The sequence below is a fragment of the Sinocyclocheilus anshuiensis genome, unplaced genomic scaffold (assembly GCF_001515605.1).
Source record: "Sinocyclocheilus anshuiensis isolate Anshui unplaced genomic scaffold, SAMN03320099.WGS_v1.1 scaffold323, whole genome shotgun sequence".
In the NCBI taxonomy this organism is placed as follows: Eukaryota; Metazoa; Chordata; class Actinopteri; order Cypriniformes; family Cyprinidae; genus Sinocyclocheilus; species Sinocyclocheilus anshuiensis.
Window position 1 is genome coordinate 143,168 of NW_015548198.1, and position 10,122 is coordinate 153,289.

At 37.7% G+C, this 10,122-nt stretch overlaps 1 pseudogene; it reads right to left on the reverse strand.

Annotated features, from left to right (window-relative positions):
* Positions 1-10,122, reverse strand: part of LOC107653243 (plakophilin-4-like) — a 58,505-nt pseudogene that overhangs the window by 38,886 nt on the left and 9,497 nt on the right.

Genomic DNA, 10,122 nt, shown 5'->3' on the forward strand with positions numbered 1-10,122 from the left:
GCCTTTAACTGAAAATTGAGTGTTTACTATTGTCATTTTGCATTATTGACACACTATTTTCCTAATTAATGCTGTTCAGTTGCTTTGACACAATCTGTATTGTTAAAAGTGCTATATAAATAAAGGTGACTTGATTTGACAAATGCAGACATGGTTTTATGTTTACACGGCAGTATAAATCATTATAATCCGTAATTATGTCCCCACTGGATGCAACGAATGCCTCGTTTATAATGGGTTTTCATGTTTTTGTCTTGTCGCTCCAGCCTGACAGGGCATCATCACAGTATGGTAGGGGCGTAACATTTCCGTCACACGCTTGAGGTATTCGGCCAATCACAATGCACTGGATAGCTGGCCAATCAGAGCACACCTCGCTTTTCAGACCGATGAGCTTTGTAAAAATCGGCGCGTTTCAGAAAGGCGGGGCATAGAGGAGAAACAATAATGTACAGTATGTGGAAAATAATGCGTTTTTTGAACCTTAAACCACATAAACATTTCATTACGCCAAATACACAAAATAATGTTCTTTTTAGCAACATCATATGACCCCTTTAACTCAAACCCTGTCAGCAATCTTTTTAAACAGACCCTGCATTTCAGTGGGCCTCTGACTGTAGCAAAAGTCCAGTATTTTGGACAATAAACATCTGATAAATGACAATTTAGAGAGCACACATAGCACAGCCATAAAGCAACACCTGAACTACAAACCACAATTCTCAATTCTTAAACCCCAAGACTGATGTGAGCAAAGGGACAGTCACATTACACTTTCCACTCCATTGGCTTCCATTAATGTGAACGTGGGAGAACAAAAACACAGGCTTGCACAAATTTCAATGTGGGGTGGGCAATATGGCAAAAACATCACATCACAATTTCTTTTCAGGCAGGATCACAATCAACAATTTTATCATGATTCTTTTTCCAGTTGTTTTTTAAGACAGCTTTACGAGTAACTGAGCAGCACAATATTTAAACAGTATAGCCCAACAAATGACAAAAGATAACAAGTAACAAAAGATTAAAGAAAAAAGAATAAGAGACTATTTAGGTTAGAGGGAGTTGACATGACTAAAATCTTGTTTCATGATATACATAAGTTTCATTATATCATAATAGGGTTATTTTTATTTTCCTTATTTAACCCTCCGCTTCTTTGTTGGTCACACTCTGTACCTTTGCGGTTAAAAGTGACTGAAGCCATGAAATGTAACTTTTTTTTCCCCTCAGGAAAATCTATCAAATCTTTTTTCAAAATTTTTTTTTATTATTATTATTTAGAATTTTGGGGGGATTTTATAGTACTACACAATATTTATAAAATTTTTGTGAGATTTTTTTTTCCGTATTTCCCATTCATTTACCATGTCTGTCATTTTTTTTAAAGGGGTCATCAGATGCCCATTTTCCACAAGTTGATATGATTCATTAGGGTCTTCATGAAATGTCTGCAACATACTTTGGTTAAAATTCCTCAGTGGTCATGTAAAACAACACCCTTTTTACCTTGTCAAAAACAGCTCTGTTCACAGCGACCTGTTTCGGTGCATGTCCCTTTAAATGATAATGAGCTCTGCTCACCCCGCCCCTCTCTTCCGTGGAAGAGCAAAGGCGTTTTGCATAAAATCATAAGAAATATAAAGTGTGGGACTTGCTTCTTCTGGAGGTGCAGCTGAATCACGAACACTGGGTACTGATCCATCCTTCAGTTTTAACCTTTTAGCAAAACCTGCCTCGAACTGTCCCTCGTTCAGAAAGCGGTCTGGAGTAAAATGATTTGTGCAGACATGTATTCGGTGGTGCATTACCATCAAAAACAAAACCAATTCACTGCATCTTCAGTGGCTTGGGTGTCGGGAGAAAATGAAGACTCTTACGGTCATTTTTACATCCAACTACAAAACTCCTGCATTGCTTACGAGTCGTTGTTGCTACAGCTGCTTGAACGCAGAAAAAATGACAGACAGAGCACAACTGGCTGAGGGCGGAGATATGCTAATACGGGACAGTCTGTCAGCGGTCGTGGGTGGGGCCTGAGCAATATGACGTCATACTAGTTAGTCGTGGCCAGTTAGTCTCTTTTGTGTTTATGCAATATACTGCAGCCAAACTTTAGAAGGGAGTCCAAAGATCCCACAACATTCCTGTAAAGGTAATTCATGGACAGGGATTTTGTGAAAGGAAACCAAAATTCCTTTGATCTTTTGACATATGAGAGGTCACTGTACTATAAAAACATCCTGTAAGTTTTCAGAACTCAAAACTTTCTCCTTAGTCTAAAAACAGCTTATATTGAAGCCAGTCTGCCAAAACAACAGCTTGTGGAATGTTCTACTCTATGATGTAATAATGTGGATAAGCACCGCCTCCACAGACGAAGATCAACACCTGCTTCTACATTGCTGCCTGTTTAGTCCCGCCCACCGATTCACGCATGTAGTGTAAATAACGAGAGGTGAACGAACTGATAAAGATGCTCCAAAGACAACATGACGCCGTGCAGTGCCAAGTTGTGGAAAAACAGTGTTTGCGTTGCCTTCCTTCTGATCCCAATGTTAGGAAAAATTGAATAACCTTTATTTTTAATGAAGATCCAGACCGTGTCAGTAAGAACTTTTTCCTTTGTTCATTTTACTGTGGATTCGTTTACAAACAAGGAACAATTTGCCGTGGGATTGTCAGAAAGATTGAAACTAAAAGACGGTGCTGTGCGTCCATCTATGAGGAATGTATGCTGTCAAACATACACAACTATTAGCCAATCACAGCAGTGGGCGTTTACTTTAGAGTCTACAATCCTCCACGCCTATTCAAACAGAGCGTTCTGATGAGGAGGGTTAAAACAGGACAGAAAATAGCTTACTACTTCTAAATTGTGTTTTTCTGATGTAAAAATCTTGAGAAGTGGACCTCAGAGAACAGTACAAAATAAAACAGAGGCTGTTCATGACCCTTTTAATTGTGAATAAGCATGCACACACTCATTGGCTGCACTGGGGGGATTTTGAACCATCACCCACCAATGTCTTATGGTCTCTTAAAAGGCAGAAAAAGAATAACTGGCAAAACAGAACATCTGGTGCTTCACCATGACAAAATTATTGAATATATTAGTAATATAATTTTTGCACCAGGAATATTACCAGTCTGTGATATAGTGATCAGCCCTTCAGTTATCCTCTCTGGTCCTCAAAAGATGTATTTATTTACTTTCTGTAACATATTTAATGGTAACAGACTGCATATATTTCAGGATATTCAAACAGACTATTTCCTGTCAGGTACCTCATTATCGAAAGTTAAAGGGGTCAGCGGATGCGAAATGCACTTTTACATGTTGTTTGAACATAAATGTGTGTTGGCAGTATGTGTACAAATCCACCCAATAATGATAAAAATCCACCCAGTGTTTTTTTTTTTAATCTACTAAAATCATTACCCCTTTCTCAAATCAAGCCGTTGTTTTACACTACCACTGAGAAATTTTTAACCAAAGCATGTTATAGACTTTTCATTAACACCCTAAAGAATCATATCAACTTGTGGAAAATGGGGATCCGATGACTACTTTAAGGTCTTGAGACGTTGTAGTTTAAAAGGTAAATAGCATCAAAGAGCTGAAGTTTGATCCTTGTCTTTTATTGTTTTGATGATTCCTCTTACAATTTCACATTAGCTCAGACAAGGCTGCTAAAGTCTGGCTTCACTCACTCAATTCTTTATGTCATTGTCATAAATAACGACGAGATAACAGAGCAACCTACAATGTAAAAGTGCAATACGAATCCATAAAGTGCAATCCTAAAGAGCAGTTCACTGCTGCTAAAAAAACAAAACAAAACATTATTACAGCAAGGTTCATTTGGGTAGGTTACACTGTCGCCTATTGATAGTTTTCAGTCACGTGACTGGTATATGGAGACCTGGAGGGCAAAACATCCACAGAACTGCAGCACAAGCCTGTCAATTTTCCATCTGTTTCAAGCCATGAATATTCAGATCACTTCTCAAAAGAAGGAAAACAAAGACGTCAACAAACTGCAAGATTCTCTATACAGCATCTATCTCTTATCTGACAAATCAGCTGCATCTAAAAATCACACACTGACTGAATAGGTACTACATTTGATTGATCGTTCAAACAACCAAGTACATTCTCGACATTCTATATATAGTATGAATGCGTGCAGTATGAATGAAATTCGGATGTACACCTGCAATGCCATGTCATGCCAACAAGGACAGCAAGGAACCTAGCGGTGCTGCGGTAGTGTTTGTTAATGAACTGAGCTCGGCCCGGTCATGTAGGTGCATGTTTTACAACATTAGACAAAACTAAACTAGCCCAACTAAGCCTCTACAGATGATGCCCAAGAGAACTTACATCAAACCCCTCCGGCTCTCACTCCACCGGCTCCCAGTTGTGGCCAAAATCAAATTTAAGGTTTAGACGCTAGCTTTCAGGACTCCCCCGGGAAAAGAACCTCCCTACCTCAATTCAATACTACAAATGTACGCTCAGCACACTGAATGAGCAGGGTCTTGCTGCTCCTTCACAACGAGGCAAAAAGTCCATCTCTAAAACTCTCTCTGTTCCTCCACTCGAAAAGCTGAGGCCATCACATCTTTCAGAAAAGATTCTGAAATTCTAAATTCATGAATGTAAATGTTGTCACGTGACTCATGCGTTATTTGCGTTACTTCACTTCCATTCATAACTCCTCTCCTGTGGCCTCATGGGATAGTAAAATATCTACTGGATGTGCACTTCAGAATTAGTGGAAGTAGTAGTTCATCCAGGTACTTTTTGGTTATCGTGTTTACGAATACTGTGAATTCAGACATACTACTTTTCATATACTGTTCGCATATAGTAGGGAATAAAGTCGGGAAGCAGACCTATGCAGATGCAGAGACATTAATTAGATTCTATAATAAATATATATAACCCATTAGTCTTCTGGGTTTTTATGTAACAGCTGTTCTTTATCAATATATCAAAATGACACAGGCAGCACATAGGCCTATATGCACTGACACAAGATGATACCTTTTATTTGAGAGATAATCACCCGGTTGCAAAGCATACAACTTAAAGTCCCCCTGTGGTCAAATATTTTATCCCTTAAAACTTATCTATCAAATGACATAATTAAATGTTTTTTCTTGTGAAAATAAATTTCTCATGCCTTAAAATAGCTTGAATGTAACTCTACACCCTTGCCTCATTTACTATACGCTGATCTATGAATATGCAAATTAGTCCCGCCTCCACTCAGTCACATCAGCCAGCGCCTCCTGATCTACTGAACTGTAGTAACCGCAAAACAATGGCATACACGGATAATGACTGATAAAACTATCTTTTTACTAGCGGACAACTACAGTGAATACTGTAACATTCGTTAAAGTTACTTACTTGACGATGTTGTGTCCTAAAATGCCTTGAAGACTCGAATGCAGCCGTTTGTGATTGTTAATTCGCGCCCGCGAGCATACGTGTGTGAAGTGCAGACGCCGATGCGGGAGAGGTGCATCTGACTCTGGGCTACTTTTACACTGTTGCCACAGGTTATAATGCAAGTTAGCGGTTCTAAATTCACATTAAACCACAGCTTCATGGGTTTTTTGCTCTAATTTATTTTTGGTTTTGTGCTGGTATTGGTATATTTTGCATGCTAGTGATAGGAATCGATCCCTTGACGTGATTGGTTATTGGTTTGTGACGTAGCAATCCGAGGGCTGTTTCAAACCATATTTCTGGGACTGCCTTTGGGAAACTACAGTTTTAAGGAGAAAATACTCAGCAATGGTGTTGATTAATGGACTGGCACATGGGTTGTCTAAAAGCATATTAAAAACACCACATAGACAAATAAACAACATATAAAATTTGATTTTCACCACAGGGGGACTTTAAGAGTGCACATATGCATTGCAGGTATCTACTGAAGGTAAGGTTGGGCAGCCCACTCGAGGCCACCAAACACACATAAACAAAACTGTAGCAAACACACCCCCGCCAACACTAATAAAACAATGGATCTGACACAATAATCATTACAATAACACTCATTTAAATAAAATGACTGCACATTTAGAATTAATATACAATATATCACATTCTGCAACAGCGCTGATCTAAGTAAAAAAAAACGTGAGAAGAAAAGCAAGAAAAACCAGTAAAGAGCAAGACACCAATAGACTCACTGTGACATCACTCATCCCGGCCTTTTTTTTACAACAGTCACAGGAAAACCTCCCGGCCTGACATCCCTCTCTCTCTCTCTCTCTCTCTCTCTCGCTCCTTCGCTGGTTAAACAGCTAGATGGGTGGTTTACAGTCTCGGGCTCAACGGTCTAAATGCTGCTCAATCAAACAAGCTTCTCTTGTTCTCTCCTCTCCTTCACTTTTACTTTGAGCGAGTACTTCAGCAAAACGAATGAAAGTTTCCAGGAAATTCCCTTTAAAGGAAGAGGAAATGACATTGGCCAGGTATTCTCCAATAGAGATTTATTTCCTGTTGACACTAGTCAACAATAGGATTTGGCGTTGCGCCATAAAGAGGGAGAACTGGAAAAGAGTGACCTTTCTCTCAGCTTTTCACACTTAAATCACCTAGTGTCATTTTAACCCTGGTATAAAATAACCCTTGCTTATCTAATTAATCCTGGATAGTCAGGTTTTGTAATCTCACACTGTACACTGTAAACCCAGGTTAACATACTTATATATGCATTTACAAAATGAATAACCAGGCATGTGATCAGCTAAGATCAGGTTGATCAGTTATTATTAGGGGCCAAGCACCTAATGCATCTCTTCTTCTTCTTTGTCATTTTCTTTTCTTTATTTTTTTACTTCTCTTGAGTCTATGGCAGCCCATAGAACTGCTTGCAGGAAAGTTATGCAATTTAACACAGAGATAGAGGTCTCAATATTAAACATAGCATAAAATTCGGAGTCTCTAACTCAAACTCTCCACCATCAGGCCAGATGTGCATTTATGTTTATGCTAGTAACTTCATGGCTCAGGCCGAACTGAAAAAAAGAGTGCTATTGTGTTTTTGCTACGCACCCACTGGGAAAAATAAATTCCTATCTTAAAGAGCTGATAAAAACATCACAATAATCCACAAATAATAATAATAATAAGAAGAAGAAAAAAAGAACAAAGCTGTGTGTTTGCAATAAGTGTATCTTCAAGATGTTTTAACTTCAAACTGTTGCTTCTGGCCTAAAAAAGTCCATAATCCATAATCCATAATAATGCTTCCTTCAGTGAAAAAGTCCCCTGTTGTCTTCTCACATCAAAATCTACAGATATATTTGCTTAGAATGGTTTTGGACTGTTTTCATTTACATTTAGTAATTTAGCTGACGCTTTTATCCAAAGCGACTTACAAATGAGGACAATAGAAGTTAGCTTAACGCAGTACACGTAGCAAGGTTTTTTTTCTACTTGTAATAGTGCGTATTTCCCTTTTTCTTTCAGACAAGACAAATTTTTCACCGGAGAAAGCATTACTATGAGCTTGTATTTTAGCCAGAAACAATTTTAGCCAGTTTAAAGTTCATCTTGAATTTGTTTATTACAGACAGCTTTTTGCTTCACAAGACATTAATTGATCAACTGGAGTCATGTGGGTTACTTGTGGATTTTTTTTATAATCAGATGTTTGGACTCTCATTCTGACGGCACCCATTCACTGCAGAGCATCCACTGGTGATCAAGTGATTTAAAGCTACATTTCTCCAAATCTGTTCAGAAAGAACCAATCCATCTACATCTCAGATCGCCTGACGGAGAGTACATTTTCAGCAAATTGTCATCTTTGGCAAACTATTTCTTTTTGTTCATAAGTTCATTTTGTGTGGACTCACAGAGATTAATTATTTTTTCTAAAAATCTCTGTTTGTGTTCCACAGAAGAAATTAAGTTATTTACACCTGGAATGCCATGGGGTTGAGTAAATGACCAGAGAATTTTCATTTTTGGGTTGGATTTGGATTTTAAGGCCATTTTGAGATGCATGTGGCTCATACTTCTCAGGTCTGAAAAATACAGAAAACCGTACAAATCTGGGAAAATCGCAATTGAATAATGTTGCCTGAAGAAGTACCCTACAGCACTCAACATCTTTAAGTAAATGTTTTTCAATCTAGAAGACATTTCAGCACGATAGTTCACCCCAAAATTTTTCATTCCAAACCCTTCATGACTTTCTTGCTTCTGTGAAACACAGGTTTGGTTACCATTGACTTCAATTGTGTGGACCAAAAAATAAATAAATAAATAAATAAAATAAAAATCACTATATAACAATATAGAAACAAAATGTGTGTGAAGTAGGTTCTTACCTGTTCTTTGACAGAAGCCAGGATATTGGTGGCAGTGCTGTGAAGCGATGGCACAGCAGCTTCCGGTGAGCCTGGGCTTGGCTTCGGAGCTGGCATTCCTCCTGTCAACACACAGCACATGCCTGTGATTTCAACATTCACAAGAGCTCATGGAAGAGGTGGTTGAACTGGTTTATACCATACAAAAATACACTAAACACAAATATTTGGTGTAAATATTAATTTAAACAGAAACAATGGATTGCTACAGAGATGCTACTGATACCATTACATCACATGAAAAAAAAACGTGGCATTAAAAATGTACTGTAGCTATGGCTTTTGCACTTTACAGACTAGAGCAGAAGCTCAAAAATGACTATAATAAAATGTCTGAATGTCTGCAATTCATGAATCGTGGAGTAACGATACAATCATGTCACAATTTAGTTTGGTGCACAATATGATACTTTAAACAAAGCCCCAAAGTGAATGAATGAAAAATTAAATAAAGTAGTTAAAAGGAAGTTCTGACTTCTAAGACATAAGTTAAACACATAAGTTAAGCAGAATTGTGCAACATACATATGATCCGTCAGATTACTTACATTAAAAAGTGTTAAATATTGCAGTTTAAAAAGCTTTGGCACTTATTTTCAGACACCTTTAAAATAATGTTTTAATGGCAGTGCATGATTATTTAGTAAAATAATGGCCCTATTTTAATTTTCTAGTCAAATCAGACATTTGCCATGTTCAAGACCAACAAATTGCAATTGTCCCATTGCATTTTAGATATTATATTCAGCATTATATATAGTAGTTTACAAGTCTACACCTGGCACTAACATGCATTTTTTGCTATTGGATCAGAAGTGGTCAGCAGATACAGGTGGAAACAGGAAAACACATATGGAGGTAATCAGAAACACATACCATTCACACCGCACCGACAGACACAGACACATTCATCGGGTTCTGTCTTATCAGTGTGTTAGCCCTGCTGGCGTCTGCTGGCATTGGTCGGCACTTGTTATCACCGTCTGAACATGTTGAATCAGTGTTTGTCGGTCTTGGAACGTCTGAGAAGTGACGTATTGCCAGTGTTGGGGAAAGTTACTTTTAAAAGTAATGCATTACAATATTGCGTTACTCCATAAAAAAGTAACTAATTACGTTACTTTGTTACTTTTTATGGAAAGTAATGCGTTACTTTTTTAAATCTGGACAGGGCTTGCTTGTTTGTTTTTAAAATAAAAAAGTTATATTTTTGGCAAATATAAAAGCCTTTTTACACCAAAAGTTCAATGAATAAGCCTCAGGCTGAAGGGAAAGTAAATTTACGTTCGTACTGTATAATGTAGAAGAAGAAATTTCAACACACTTTAGCACTAAAAAAAGACACACAAATGTTTGTCTAGAGTAATTTGTGCTTATTAGTATGGTTGAACTGGATCATCGAAGGTCAGAAGCAAAGACATTGTTTCTGCGCTCGTTTCTACGTTAGATTGATAAATGAGGCCCAATGTGTTTTATCAGCAATCGTGTCACGTTTAAACTTAAAAAAAAAAAAAACTTAAAGGGGTCATATGATGCTGCTAAAAAGAACATTATTTTGTGTATTTGGTGTAATGAATGTAATGAAGCGGTTTAAGGTAAAAAAAAAAAACACATTATTTTCCACATACTGTACATTATTGTTTCTCCTCTATGCCCAGCCTTTCTGAAACGCGTCGCTTTTTACAAAGCTAATCGGTCTGAAGAGCGAGGTGA